The sequence below is a fragment of the Lycorma delicatula genome, chromosome 1 (genome assembly GCF_047948215.1).
Source record: "Lycorma delicatula isolate Av1 chromosome 1, ASM4794821v1, whole genome shotgun sequence".
Lineage (NCBI taxonomy): Eukaryota > Metazoa > Arthropoda > Insecta > Hemiptera > Fulgoridae > Lycorma > Lycorma delicatula.
The window spans coordinates 146,175,813-146,191,848 of NC_134455.1; the positions used below are offsets into that span (position 1 = coordinate 146,175,813).

At 34.7% G+C, this 16,036-nt stretch overlaps 1 protein-coding gene across 2 annotated transcripts in view; it reads right to left on the reverse strand.

Annotated features, from left to right (window-relative positions):
- LOC142323741 (fatty-acid amide hydrolase 2-like) overlaps positions 1–15,590 on the reverse strand; it is a 118,197-nt gene extending 102,607 nt beyond the window's left edge. Inside the window, exon 1 of one of the 2 annotated variants that reach the window (XM_075363935.1) lies at positions 15,167–15,313. The gene's annotated coding sequence lies outside the window, so the exon portion shown is untranslated. Of the gene's footprint in view, positions 1–15,166; positions 15,314–15,459 lie in introns of those variants that run through there. The other variant, XM_075363916.1, reaches the window with a different exon arrangement.
- Positions 15,591–16,036: the final 446 nt, after the last annotated feature.

Here is a 16,036-nt window from a genome sequence, read left to right on the forward strand (position 1 = left end):
GACGTACCTCGAGGATGTTCCTGGACGTCGTGGTCGTTGCACCGAGAGGCGTCACCCTCCACTCCAGCACCCTGACGTGGCTCGTGCATCAGGAGGCGGCGGCTGCGTGTGTGTTCGCGTGCGTGTGTTGATGTAGCGGCCTGGAGTTGTTGACAGTGCGAGGTGTGGCGCGCGACTGATGAACAGCTGACGAACATGGCCTAAGGTTGAGCTGGCGGCTGCGATAATAGCGCTCATGTTACACAAAGTTTTTATCGTGTAATTCTAAGAAACGACTACTATTGTGTAATTCTAAGAAACGACTACGCATTTTCTCAGCAGGTGGTATAAGTAAGTGGAAAAACTCGCGCGATTTCATCATTCACAACCTGCTATTTAATGCCATCACATCGTCTGCTGCGAGATTATTACCTCTTATATCTGTTCACAAATTACCACGTGTGATTTCATTTTAATTAACAAGGTAAGTTTAAATAATTTTCAAACAAAATAAAATTAAAAATAGTATTATTGTATAAAATAATAACTATTACAAAATAATTACATAACTAAAAAATTGTTAAAAAATTTATTACATAAATTAAAAATATTATTTACATTTTTTCCGCCAACTGAAACACAAAAACACAAATAAATAACACCTTTCTCTGTTAAAAAAAACAATCTTACAATGTATTTTAATTTGTTTCAGATATAATTAGAAATGGCATCACTGGCGGTTATCCGTGGAATAAACAACAATGTGATCCGTCTTCGATGTGACCTGTCTGACGTTGATGAATTATACGTTCACTCAACCCTTCTACGGTATCAAACGAACATCCTTAACCGTTTAAAGGAAGAAGGGAGGCGTTTTGACGGCAACGTAAAATGGTAACTATAGAAATATTTTATTTCGATTATTATTCATTATGTTTAATACGAAGATATTTGCTATTAACAATTTCTTTGTTCAGCTATAAAAAGAAAAATATTGAATATGTACTAATATATTTATTTTCGTTTCTACACAGGTATGTTGCTGTCAACGTTGAACTTATGAAGAAGACACGTCTTGAAGACGGAGTAGAAATGATGATCACAAATCTGTATTTGCACGGTAAAACCAGGAGAGTGATATATTTGGAGGAAAACCCCGACGTCGTCGATGAACTTTGGATCGAATAGATGAGAAAATCGTGTACACGCTGACAAAGTCATCAACAACGGCAGTGGATGGGTAATGAATAAAATAATTTATATAGATTTTAAATATTATTCGTTACCGTCCGCTACACGGTGCTTCTTCCTTTATAAAAACTCCATCTAAACTCGTGAAAAGAAAAGCAATAATTAATATACAAAATTCGCATGATGAAAAATGTTTCTTTTGGTCCGTGTTAGCATACTTACATGACCAACCAGATCCATACATGGATCTGGTTACCATACCAACCGTACATGGCATACCAACCGGAGTTGGTATGCCATGTATGAGCGTGACATTAACATGACCGGTATATCATATCCAGTGAAAGACATTGATGGCTACGAGGCGTCATCACCCAACCACCAATTCGAATTGTTGAAACGTTTGACAAAACCGCCGACGGGAATTTCGATATCAAAAAACGACGTTTTTGCAATGTTGGAACGCCTATTGATGAGGACGATGGTACAACATTTGGTTCCATTAACAAAATATACGTAAAGAAAAGCGATTTTAATAATAAATACTTACCGTCATTTTCACCGATGCGGACAAAACCGCACTCTTCTTTTCAAAGAGGCGATTATGCGATATCGGTGAACCAATTGAAAAAACAGACGTCGCTATTGTCAACTATTTACGGACAAACCTTTTCGATGAAAAGAAGATAATTAACGCTAGAGGTTGCGTTATCACTAACGCTTGTATACCTAAGAATAGCTCCGATCTCTCTACAAAGTCCTACGTAGACTATATGGAATTGCATCAACGAAAATTAATGAGTAGTATTATGAACACCAAAACACCTATAAAATCGACCGATCTCGCGACTAAGAGATATGTCGATGAACACTATTTAAATTTTACAGATTTCTAATAAACGTTGACGTCAAAAGTAACAAACACTTTGATCAAAAAGTGCTAATGGAATTATTAAACAATGACAGAATTAAGACGAAGAAGAAGGAGGAAAATATGGTACGACCACCGATCACGGATCCAATGTAAGTTTGTAGAAGATTGTAAAAAGGTTCATTGTCTGTCCAACATGACAAGAGTGAGGAGGTCAAAACTTTCTCCGTTCGAAAGGATAAGGTGAGAAGATCTAAACGAATAGTCAGTCTTAACCGAGGCGTAGGACTGTTAACAAGTCTAACAGCAAAAGCTGCAGGGGTGTTAGGATCTTAAATTCGTGAAAAATCATTAAAAGGGTCAAAAAGAAGGTGAGTAAAATTGTAAACAAAGGAATCGATTTATTGCTGGTAGAGTTACATATTCCTGGATATCAGTACTGCGGATCGGGAACGAATTTAGAAAAACGATTAAAGATAAACGATCCCAGTGTAAAGAAGTTGGACGCAGCTTGTAAAGAACACGGTATCGCATACGCTACGTACAGCGATAACGACAACAGAGCGGCTGTAGATCGTAAATTAGCCGATAGCGCTTGGGAAAGAGTTAAAGCTAAGGATTCGAGTATCGCAGAAAAGACTATTGCATTGGCGGTTACAAACGCGATGAAGTTAAAAGGAAAGTTCGGCGGTGGAAGAGTAAGAAGAAGACGATCAAAAAGGAATAATATAAAACGTCTTGTTGAAACGATGATGATGAAAAGAAAAGCCGACACTGCAGGGCAGGGATTATACCTTAAGCCCTACCATTTGAACGGATCGGGGATGGGTGGTAAAAAAAACGTCGTCGTCGTCGTCTCCAATAAAGGGAATACCAGAGCGTCCGCTATCGAATATAGAACTGATGTGGTACGCGAGAAAACAAAATATAACCGATTTTCGAGGAGTCTTCATGTTGGACGCATTACCCAACAAACCGAAGACGAGTCTTCGGTAGTTAAGACCGTTAACGAGTCTGCGATAGTTAATCTTGATAGAAGTACCGGTCATGGAACACTTTGGGGATGTTATAGAAAACGTGGACGGATGGTCGACTATTTTGACCTAACGAATTGATGCGTTATTTTCCATTCGATTCGTTTATAAACCCAGACAGAGTATAAACACGGTTATCTGCAAACATTTATGTCATGAATTTCTCGGTCGTGGTTCGTCAGCCTATAAGTAAACATCATCATCATCATGTTCTACATAAGTGGAAATACGTCGTTATTACATGCTACATTCTTTCCGCCATTGGATTTGTCTGATGGTGATTGGGAATTGGCGTTGATAAACCTAACCACATACAACTCGATTCCGAATGTCGAAGAGGGAATCAACAACACAATTATTGCCGTTTCAAAGAAATTTGAAAAACGATTAAGTTGACACTACCGACCGGATCGTACGAAGTGGATGATATCGCTAAACGGTTGAGCGATGAACTCAAAGACAAACACCAAATAAATTTACTTATGCGACTGAATAACAACACGTTAAAATGCGAACTTAAATGCAGTGCTGTGATTGATCTGTCATCAGGAGATAGTTTGGCACCGCTGGTGGGGTTTGAAAAAACCAATCTAGCGGCGAATGTATGGAACGAGTCATCGAACCCGGTTGCCACTAACAGCGTGAACACCGTACGGGTCGAATGCAACCTTACACGAGGCTCCTATACGACCGGATCAGAAGGACACGTGTTGCACAAATTTACGATAAGCGTACCGCATGGTTTCAAAATAATCGAATCGCCGAAGAATATAATATATCTACCGGTAAATACAAAGAGCTTTGACGAGATCGCTATAAAGTTTACCGATGAAGACGAAAAACTGATAAATTTCTGCGGTGAAACCCTAACGTGAGATTGCATTTACAAAGAAAACCAAAATAAAAGAATAATATATAATAACGGTGGTAATAGTAGCAGCGAAACGACATGCAAACCGGTCAGTCGACGTGCAAACACCAAAGCGTTAACATCGCGTAACGTGTTGTTTCTTCAAAAACTTGGTTTTATAGTTGTGGTGAATCGTAATGGCAGCAATGGGGGCGAATATGTTGATGTCGCTGAAAGTGTTTCTTTCAACAACACGATCACCCAGTACGAATATCACACTCATCTACCGTACGCTTCGTCGACTTACAACAACAACGATGAAATCCGGATACCGATACACCAACAGCATGTGTACACATTACCGCATAAAAGGTTTTTGATGGTCGAAGGGCAGCTAACTACTAAGACAGGTGATAAAATGGCAACAGAATCGTGTTTAACAAACAACGCGATACCATTTCTCTTCGAGGAGATACGATGCGAGATAAACGGAACGGAGATGTGTCATGTACAAAAGTTAGGAATAACGACAACGATAAAGAATATTCTATCGATGCATAAAAGCCAAAAAATATTTTGAAAAATTTCGGGTGGAAGTTCGATGTGTCGAATAAATTCGATTTGGATGAAAACACGCGATGATTTTGTTTCTACGTACCGCTGCGTATGCTGATGGGTTTTTCCGAAGTCTTTAAACTCATAATATTGAACGTCAAACATGAATTGTTTTTGCTTAGATCTTCCAACGACGTGAACGCACTAGTATCTTCCAAAGAGGCACCCAATTCCAAGTTGAAAGTCACTAAGGTCACACGGAAAATTGTGTATGTTCATGTTGCCGATACGATGCGATTGTAATTGTTGAAAGTAGTAGAACAAGATAGACCGTTAGCGATAGCTTTTCGTACATGGCAAATCCACGAATATCCAGCTTTACCACAAACAAACATTCATTCATGGACGGTAAAGACATGTGCGAGAACGGAGAAACCGAGATACGTGATATTCGGTTTACAGACGGACAGAAAAGATAAAGCTACAAAGTCACTGACACTCTTCGATATGTGCGAATTGGTAAACGTTCGTCTGTATTTGAATTCGCATTACTATCCGTACGAAAATTTACAGGGTGATGTGAATATGATGTATAAAATGTTCGCCACCTTTTGGTCCGGTTATTACAACAAACCGGAGGATGATTGTTTCGCTTACAGTTTGGCAAATTTCAAGACCAGTGTACCATTAATAGTTATCGACTGTTCCCGTCAGAACGATTCGCTTAAAACAGGAACCGTAGATGTGCGTATCGATTTCGAAACCAAAAACAATATACCAGCCCAACCGACCGCCTACTGTCTCAGTATACATGATACTATCGTCACATACACTCTGCTTACGGGAATAGTGAAAAATGTTATGTAATGCGGGAGGTATTTAAAATCGATCAATTAGGAGGAGCAGAAGAAGAAGATAAAAAGAATCACTGACAACATGGCACCAGTTTATGAAATGGTTTTTAACATTGGGTGTATTTAAAAAGGGTATTGCAGTTGGTATAACTGTAACACTATTAATTGGCAACTTTTCGCATGAAACTTGTACAACGATGAAACCGATACGATGTAGAGTGGTTTGTCTGCTCTATCGCTGGTTAAAATTTTGTTAATATGGTGTAATTCATCAACCGTGGAAGCGTTGCTCATTTTTTACAACGTATCATCATCAAAAAATAAATGCTGACAATGTAAGCAACATCACAGCATCGTTACCTTCAGAAAAAGCAATGGTTAACGTCGCTAATACGAGTTTTTCATTAGCTAACGTAACGTTAAATGATAATATTGACAAAATTGTAGTGAATATTACATCATCATCATTACCTTCAGCGATGGCAGCAGTGTTACCAATAGTAAACGCTACTAATACTAATATCTCATTACCTAACATAAAGTTACATGTACATAATGATGATGATGGATTTGTAGAAGGAAATTGGAGGGGGTTACCCCTACCACGTCTACGGTGATATAATAAAGGGGACTAAGAAAATTATCTTTGACCTCGCATTCGCAGTTGAGCAACGGTCATGGAAGGAGTTATCGAATATTCCAGCTTCCTCAGCAATCGAGGTGAGTTCATAGTGTAAGAACTCGCTGTTGTCAGTGACAGCGGATGCTACATGATCATACATTTTCGTTCACCGTACCCGCGCGCTGAATTTAAATCGAAATACAGACGGATGGCCGCTTGGTTAGAAAGAAACTATCACAAAATAGATTGCAAGTACAGTGACGCTGTATACAGCAATGATGTTATGAAGAAACTTTGTTCACAGTTGTCAACAATATACACAAAGGGGTTGGAGAAATCTGAATTTTTGCATCGATATCATAACGATGTTCGAATGATACAAGAGGACCCACCAAAGCCGAATTCGAATTAAATCGTAACCTGTCCGTACCATAAACTAATCCATGCGGAAAATGTGCGTTACAAACCGGATGTTCCTACATGGAGTGGTTGAAATTGTGTAAAAAGCGGTTGGATCTGGTCAGAGAAGCGGATCGTTTGATAATCCAAAACAAGAAAGAAGAATTAGCCAAGAACGGTTTTTACTATTCCTTCAACGATTTGTGCATAAGATGTTGGTGCAACGAACCGATTAACACGCACAATTTACCACAATGTAGGAATTGCATCAAGGAAAACATCCGGCTGTTATTAGAGTCTATTTATCTACTTCGAAGAGGGTTGCCGCTATAGAGCTCAGTCTGCAGCAAGATGTTGACCAAGCCACATCTTAGGTTGGAGGTCTCAGTTATAGTTGTAGCCACCTATCTTGGCTTAATGCCGGGAATATTATTTATGCTTGCTTTGTGGGTTACATCCAATCATTTTCAAGGAAAACAAACAAAAATGTATAAAATAGAAAAAAAGGATATAAAAACCAGTTCGAGTGTTTTATATTTACCTCTCTAGAGGAGAGATTACACTCATGTAAAAAAAATCTCAATGGGCCGTGGTTGCTACCTCCAGTGTGGTGTGGTAATGCAACTGGTAAAAAGGTACAGTTTCAAGATGGATGTTGATCTAGCCGCATCGGTGTTGGTTATTTCTCCTATCGTCGTGTAAGGACGTTGCGACATCTGATTAAAATTGTAAACGCGGCGTTCAATAACCTTTGTTGGATTTAGCATACAGTAACATCTCAGTAACATCTCAAGTTTCGTAGAATTACAGGATGTGGAGTTTCCGATTACTTACGCTATTAAAAGTGCTGAGAAAATACGTAATCGTTTCTTAGAATTACACATGGTAGTCGTTTCTTAGAATTACATTTTGTAACATGATATTCCGTTTCCGGTTACTTACGCTATTAAACTGTTGAGAGAATGTGTGGTCGTTTCTTAGAATTAAAAGATAAACACTTTGTGTAACATGATATGCTGTTTCAGGTTACTTACGCTATTAAACTGGTGAGAGAATGTGTAGTAGTTTCTTAGAATTACACGATAAAAACTTTGTGTAATATGAGCGCTAGTGTCGCAGCCGCCAGCTCAACTTTAGGCCATGTACGTCAGCTCAACCTTAGGCCATGTTCGTCAGCTCAACCTTAGGTCATCTTCGTAACCCATCGGGTTGTTCTACTGGTTAATGCGTCTTCCCAAATCAGCTGATTTGGAAAGTCGACAGTTAAAGCGTTCTAGTGCTAGTAAAGCCAGTTATTTTTACAGGGATTTGAATACTAGATCGTGGATACCGGTGTTCTTTGGTGGTTGGGTTTCAATTAACCACACATCTCAGGAATGGTCGAACTGAGAATGTACAAGACTACACTTCATTTACACTCATACATATCCTCATTCATCCTCTGAAGAATTATCTAAACGTTAGTTACCGGAGGCTAAACAGGAAAAGAGAGATAGAGATAGAGGGTGAGAGGTCATGTTCGCCAGCTGTTCATCATTCGCGCGCCACACCTCGCACTGTCAACAACTCCAGGCCGCTACGTCAACGCACGCACGCGAACACACACGCAGCCGCCACCTCCTGGTGCACGAGTCACGTCAGGGTGCTGGAGTAGCGGGTGACGCCTCTCGGTTCTACGGCCACGACGTCCAGGAACATCCTCAAGGTACGTCTAAATTTTATTCACATAGATAATATATTTCATTTTTCACAACTTATATAACACTTTTCACTAAATACAGAAAAAAAACGGGAAAAGGGAAATTCCAACGAGGAAATAGGGAGAAGGGAAATTCACACAGGAAAAAAGAAAAAAGGGTAATTCCCACGGGGAAAAAAGGGAAAATCCAAGATGGCGCTGCGACACTAGCGCTCCTAGAGGTCACCAGGAGAACTAGTGACTCAGTACCAGCTGTGTATGTGTGTGTGTGTTTGTACAGACTGACGTGACGTTAAAACCCACTATACATCATTTCACCGCTTATGTAGAGCATTTTTCACTCATTACATAAGGGAGCTGCTGTAGCCGATTGGTTTAAGGCGTCAGTCAGTCGTGTTCCGTCATGGCACAGTTCGAATCCTAGCCGACCAGGTTTTTTTCATTTCAAATATTATTTATTTATTTCATTCAAACCGACCGCTCCACAACAGCTATTCAACAGTGCTACCAACCTTTCAAGTATCACTTCAATAATTTAAATATATAACCAGGTTGGTAACACTGATACAAAAAAACAGGTTGCAACACTGGCGGGCTACTAGCGTCATTCCAAGATGGTGGACTGTCCGCCATCTTGGATTTTGACGCAGTATGCCTATTTCCGTACTACTAACATCTTATCTTTTTTTTATAAGTCTTTAGTTATGTGACTAGTTTTATCCATTTTCCACTGCTTTATTTTGACATATATATTACATTTACATTCATTATTATTTGTTTTATATATTACGATCTTTGTCTTCCTTTGCATTCTTTACTTTCTGCATATCCTTTTATTATCAAATTAACTACTTCTTAATAAATGATCACCAACGTTTTCCCTATTTCGTTCCTGCAAAATTCTGCTTCAAGTTCTCGGGTCTCTTATTCGTCTTACCACCTCTTAATTTTGAATTTTATCAGTTCACCTAATTTTCAAAATCTTATTTTAACGGAGCATTCCTAAGTCCTCTATTTTTACTTTTCTGTTTTCCACAACCGGACCGTATTCTGTCTTTATTGTCCATAATTCGCTACTATCCATTTAATATTTTCAAGAGTTTCTTTCTAATTTTACGATCTTATTTCATACTAGCAAATTTATTTTTCGCTTGATGCCTCTTCTTGTTTATATCAGTCTGCTTTTTATATTTACCTTATCACATGTATATAAATATTTGGAATGATGAATCGTAAGAACGTGTTTTATAAGATGATCGACTAATAACGATAAAACAAGACGACTTAAAATTTAGACATCAAAAACAAATACAAAATACAATATATTTTTTTTAAACAAATAATACAATATAATTAATTAAGCAAATAATAAATACGATATATATAAACTTATACATCGGACGCTTTACATGAGTCGCACTCGTAATATATAAAGCATCTGTACTCAGGATACGTATTGGTGTTATTAATTTATCGAAGGAAAAAGTAAGAAAAGGAATCCCATTGTAATCGATAAGAATTATTAAAACTTTATACGATGGACCGTGTTCTGAATGTCTCAAAGAAGGAAGATGTTCCAGTTATTTAGGAGTTTGACAAAGACGTCCTTTGTTACTTGTTCTTTTTTTTATACTTAGATGATCTAGTAGTCCTACGAAACAAAAAGCAACGTTTAATATAAATTTAAGATATAAGTACCTAAACCCCCTCCTGTTTGCTGATTACAAGATTATAGGGGAGGAAAGTTAGACAGATCGCAGATGGAGGTAAAAAAAGTTTTATAAATTATCCTTCTTTATTAAAAAACAACATTAACTTTACATCAGGATGATTCTATAAAATAAGAAATTTTGATCTCAGGGGAGTTATCGGAACGGGCCTAACAACTTAATTCTTTTTGTGCTACGTAAAATATTGGTAATTTTTGAGTTAAATATCTTACAAGTTGGTGAAGTGAATCTGAATTTTCTTCTTTATGAATTTTTTTGTAACTTTGCAGAGGACTAAGTCATAAGTTTTTCTAAGACATCTGAATCGGGTCAATAAAATCAGAATATCAAATATGAGTATGAAATGAATACACGTTTAATGGCAGATATTTGGAAAATTGTATCCTAAAATAAATGCATCCATACAAACTAATTACTCAATAAAATTATTTTTTTTTTTTAAGAATCCACGATCAGTACTATTGGAGAGAACTGTAATCAGTGATTAATTAGTTACTGATTATAAAGACAACACTCTACAGTTTTAATATTTTAAATTGTCTTTATTTTTTATTTTTTTTAAAAGTTCTCATGAGCAGAACGTAGATTAAAAAAAACACAAAAGAAGAGAAAGAAAAAAATTAATTTTAATAAATAAAACTTTTTTAGTTATATTCGGATTTGTGAACACAACAAATACAAACAAAAAAATATTATTTAAAATGAGATAATTTAATAATCGACTGCGACTGACTAGGTACAGCGACCTATTTTTGTAAACATAAGCTTAAAAGAGAAATTGCATCATTCATTTTCTACTATACACTATACGATACTACCTGTAATTAGACTGTCAGAACACCCGTTAATTAACTGAAGGCATAAACAAACCATATTCAAAAAAGAAAATAGTATTCATGATACTGTATGCAATGCACACGATGATTACCTCTTCTATCCGGTAAAAAAAAATAGCTGTTATTAACTAATGATCAACATCAAAACAAACTTTATTCTAATTTTCACTTTTTCTGTCATTATCTACACTTAAGTATAATGTTTTTCGTAGAATGACCCAACCAAAAAAACAGTGGCGGCTTCGAATAGGCACTGTGGAACTGCAGCACTTGATATTATATTATATTTCCACTTGATATTATTGGTAACATTTAATATAAAGAGTCTTTTTCCTTTAATTATTTGTTTATACGTGTAAAATATATAATCCTTAAGTTTAATGTCAGTAGTCATACCCCAGTTTATGAAAAAGATACAAAAATCTCTGTATGGAATTGTGCGCTTCACAGTTCTAGAGGCGTGGTGTTTGGCTGTTGTGCGCATGCGCACATGGGAAGCTGCTCACGAGGCTACGAGGGAGAGAGAGCACTGTCGCTGCCGCAGTTCCGACCCTGGCGTGCTGTTGGAAGGTCGTTTTTTTTTACTCTGCGTGTGTGTGGAACGTTTCTTGTTCGTTCCCTTTTCTAGTTTAGTCGGTAGAAGGAATATGAAAGTGGTTTAGTTATTTTTTCAGCAGTGATCAGAAGATGGCAGAAAGCAAGGGCCTTTGATTGCCAAATCTATCCAAAAACACGCTGGAAGGGCGAAATACATAATTAGTAAAAACTAATTATATATTTGTTTCTGTGTACATAGACATTTAAATTAAGTATTATTGGACAATATTGTTTTTAAACGGACATTTTATTAACTTATTATCTAATAATACTAAAAAATATTATCTGTGTTGACATTTTATTATTTATTCGGTTAAACCGAATACGTGGGTTCTATTATTATAAGCCGTATATTCAATTTTATTAATTTTTCTTCGGTTCTTTTAATTTACAAAAAACTTTAACCATGGCCTTGAAAAGGCCGAGAAAGATTTTGCTGGAGCAGCACACCCACTAATTTTAACTACGAGCCTCCACTGCAACCAACCTCTAATTACCAATCTAGCGATCTAAATCTGTAATATTATTTTATTTATCGACTAAATGTTAAGTGATTTCAGTTATTTTAATCGTCTAACAATCTATCAGCTTGTAATTCACACAAACTCGTTTCACTTAAGAGGGTAACAGGTCCATTTTATTTTGTGGGATTTTATTCTTGTCCGATTTCAAGGTTTCATTCTAGGTTAAGGCAAGCTCATAGAAAGCAGTTAAAGAACATGGGATTCGGTTTTGAATGTATGCAAATACGTTGTTCAAAAAAAGAAATCTCTGAATATTATATGAAAATATTTGAATTGTTAATGTTCAGTTATTTAAACAGAAATTATAAATATTATTAAAACGGAAGTGAATAAATAAAGGCAAAAAACAGTTGAATAGAACAGTTCTCAAAATGACAAAACCTAACAGTGAAAAGAAAATAGAAAAAATAAGCATGAAAACGTATTATCAGTTCATCAGAAATTGAAAATCAGAAAATCGTGTTATCAGAAAATTTTAAATTAATAACAGATTTTGATAATAGAAATGTTGTGTCTTACCTTTTCTGATATCAGTATCGTTTTGTTAAAAACAGTTTTATTTATATTACAGAAATTGTTGTTTTTGAGCGGAAGAAATGACATCTGAGAACAGTTTACAATTTCATTGTAATTTTTTTCGATATCACTGCGTTTTGTTAGATTATTCCTTAATTTTTTTTTAATTAGTAATTTTTAACTTATGAACTTATTATAAAAATATATTGCCTTAGGACAAACAAATTGAATTTCACTGCTAATTTATTTTGTTGATAGTCATATCATTCACTTCATACCATATTTTTCCTTTTTCAATAAAATTTATATAATGATCTTTACGAATCGAAAATCCGTGATGTAATATTGCACTTATTACTTAATAAGTGTGTTAACCCTCGATTTTTATCGTTAAATTCGATTTTACGGATCGAATTTATTTCTGTTTTAATTATTCCTTTTTTAATAAAACTAGTATAACATCTTTTAAATTAATACTTTTATCTTTTTTTATAGAAGTGATGGAAATTAAAAAAATTGTTTCATCATCAGTACTTTCATTTACATAACAGCATTTACTATTAAAAGAAGCTGTAGTATATTTTCTTTTAAATTTTATTATTTCAAGTGCATTATCAAATTTTTATACGCCACCTAGTACTATCAAGTACTGCTATCTAGCGGCGCGATTCGTAAAGGTAAGTTAAAATAATGAATACTATGACATATTCGAGTCCCGCGATTCACCAAATGGAAAAAAAGCGTTTGTATAACAAAATTCGAGGTATTTTTTGAAAATATTCTTTATTACAAATATAATTGAACTGATAATACGTTTTCATGCTTATTTTTTCTATTTTCTTTTCACTGTTAGGTTTTGTCATTTTGAGAACTGTTCTATTCAACTGTTTTTTGCCTTTATTTATTCACTTCCGTTTTAATAATATTTATAATTTCTGTTTAAATAACTGAACATTAATAATTCAAATATTTTCATATAATATTCAGAGATTTCTTTTTTTGAACAACGTATTTGCATACATTCAAAACCGAATCCCATGTTCTTTAACTGTTTTCTATGAGCTTACCTTAACCTAGAATGAAACCTTGAAATCGGACAAGAATAAAATCCCACAAATGACTAATTCGAGTCCCGCGATTCACCAAATGGAAAAAAAAACGTTTGTATAACAAAATTCGAGGTATTTTTTTAAAATATTCTTTATTACAAATGTAATTGAACTGAAATACAATGTTTTCACGCTTATTATATTTTTTCCTTTTCATTTCACTGTTAGGTTAGATCATGTTTAGAACTGTAAACGTTGACGTCGTTGTCTCTTACCGATGAAGTTCTAACGAACTCCTTGATAAACTTAACAGTAAAAATCTGGGTTGGGAATAAAATCATTTAATTCTTCTGTCTTTATATTTCGTTAGTTAGCCAAATTTCTCAGAGCGATTTCTGGGTAACGATCTTTAAGTAATAAATTTTCGGTTAAGCGATGGAGAGTTTCAGAAATATAATCGATATTAGATTAGCGATATTCAAAATCCAGAAGCCTTTTATCAAAAAGATTTAGTTTACACTCGTTAGAAGGAAAGTCAAAATACTCTGATCAAGCCAGGGTTTATTTTTATGAAAACTCCAGTGATATCAAGAGTATTTGACGAGCAATGCTCAAACCTATGTAAGAAAAGAAAATCGCGTCAGTTTATGAAGACACTAATTCATAGGTATATGCAGTATACCGAAATATTCTTTCTGTCAGGATATGAAAGGATTTATATTCTGAAAAATTTGATTTTCACTCTATCCTAAAAGCAATGAGTTTGGGTTAAATAGAATGAGTATGAAAGTTTTATATGATTACAAGATGCTAAATACAGAAAATTTCAGATAGGTAAAACATTGAAGAAATGATTGAAGTTTATTTAAGTATCAGCAAATTATTGCACATTCACGGGAATGAAGGGAGAAAAAGTATTTCTAGAATATTAAGAAAGTAAAGAAACATGCGGTAAAAAATGATAGAGATATCTTTGAGTGATTCGAAAGAACGCGATTATTAATAAATACAGAAAAAATTAACAGAATCCATTAAGAAGCAAAATGTATGGTATATGCTAGTATAACGATAAATAAGTACAGGCCAATCAGATTTTCAGTCCGCCAATAGCCAGTAGTCTTTACAACAAAAACATATTTTAAATCGAATTCGAATGGTTGATCAAAACGAATTCCCCTTGCGATGTTCTGACGAATCTTTGGATTCGAAATCTTTCAAACGCAGTTTTTACGGACAGATCTTTTGGAAACATCTTTTGGATTTTTACTGTTGCGTTAGAAAGTATTAGTCTATCTGCATATAGTTTCGAAAATATCAGAAATGTAAATCAATGAAAGTAAAAACAACTGATAATATTGGTAAACACAGTGGTTTATTATGTTTCTAACGTAAGTTTTTACAAAACATTATGACGTTTTACAGATTAATGGTGAATTAAATAACACAAAATTGATATAAATAAGATCCGAAAATTTTCATTAAAAATACCTGAAAAAATCATGAAAAAATACTATAACAACAGTATTCTAAAATTAGCAGTTTATTAAAGTAATATTACTTAGTTCCTAATCGATTCCGTAAGTAAAAGTAGACTTAAAAATAAAACTACTGCTGGTTATTTAAAGAATATTTAGAAATAAACAATTTTAAAAATAATTGTTTTTTAACAGTTTCTCGTGAGCATTTAAAATATAAAAACAAATGCGCCTGTTGAATTTGCTACTTAAAAACTGGTTTGTTATGACATTTTGAATGATAAACAGTTATTGTTTCATATGAGATAATCTACTTTCAATTAAAGTAAAATTTAGAAAACTACTATCCTACATTGTTCTAAGGAAGTGCAGTAAATAAACCTACCGTCATTAACCATTCCTAGAAATCTCAATTAAATTCTTCCTGATGAAAATTATAAATTTTTTTCTAACTTTTCTCGAAAAAAAGAACTTTTTACACGGGGGTCTGGTCTTACGTTAGTTACTATTACTTCTAATTTAAAATATGTAGGATTTTTTCTTAAGAGTAAATATAAACCCGATTACTATTCGCACGACGTTTTGCTTATTGTTTTTAAAGAATACAAAAGCAATTTTGGTTACGCGTGTTTTATACATCTATATATAGTAGTTTATAAACAGATAAGACTTGCTTACCGGCTTTGACTGCACGATTCCCTCGGTTTAAATGCGAACTTGTCGAATGTGTAGTTTCTACTGCTTCTTAATAACAGAGCTTAGGATCTCCCCACCAGTTAATGCAAGACTGAGCTGCAGGTGTCGTGAAGAATGATTCACAAATAATAAAACAATCCTGTTTTTCAATGTCAGTAAACGTTTTTAACCGTAAAGATTATATTTCTACTTCCTAAGAATATCTGATTGCATTTTTTTTTATTTTTAAAAATCATTTAATTATTATTAAGTTCTTCACAGTCATCATCTTCATTTTAAAACAAGAAATTAAAAACACGATTACGAGATATCGACATAACGTTACTGACGATCCATTTCGTTTGTTTGTTAACACATAAAATATACGAGGACAATTATTCACTCGTAGATTGTAAATGCGGGTCTTCATGGACCAAAATAAATGAAAACGTATTGTTTTTATTTAATTCAGTTTTACGTTATTTAAACGGTTAAATGACAAATATTTGTTAAATATCTGAATTCGATACTAAAAATATACTGGTGCATCAGTGACACCAGTATGCTATTTAACAAGCGC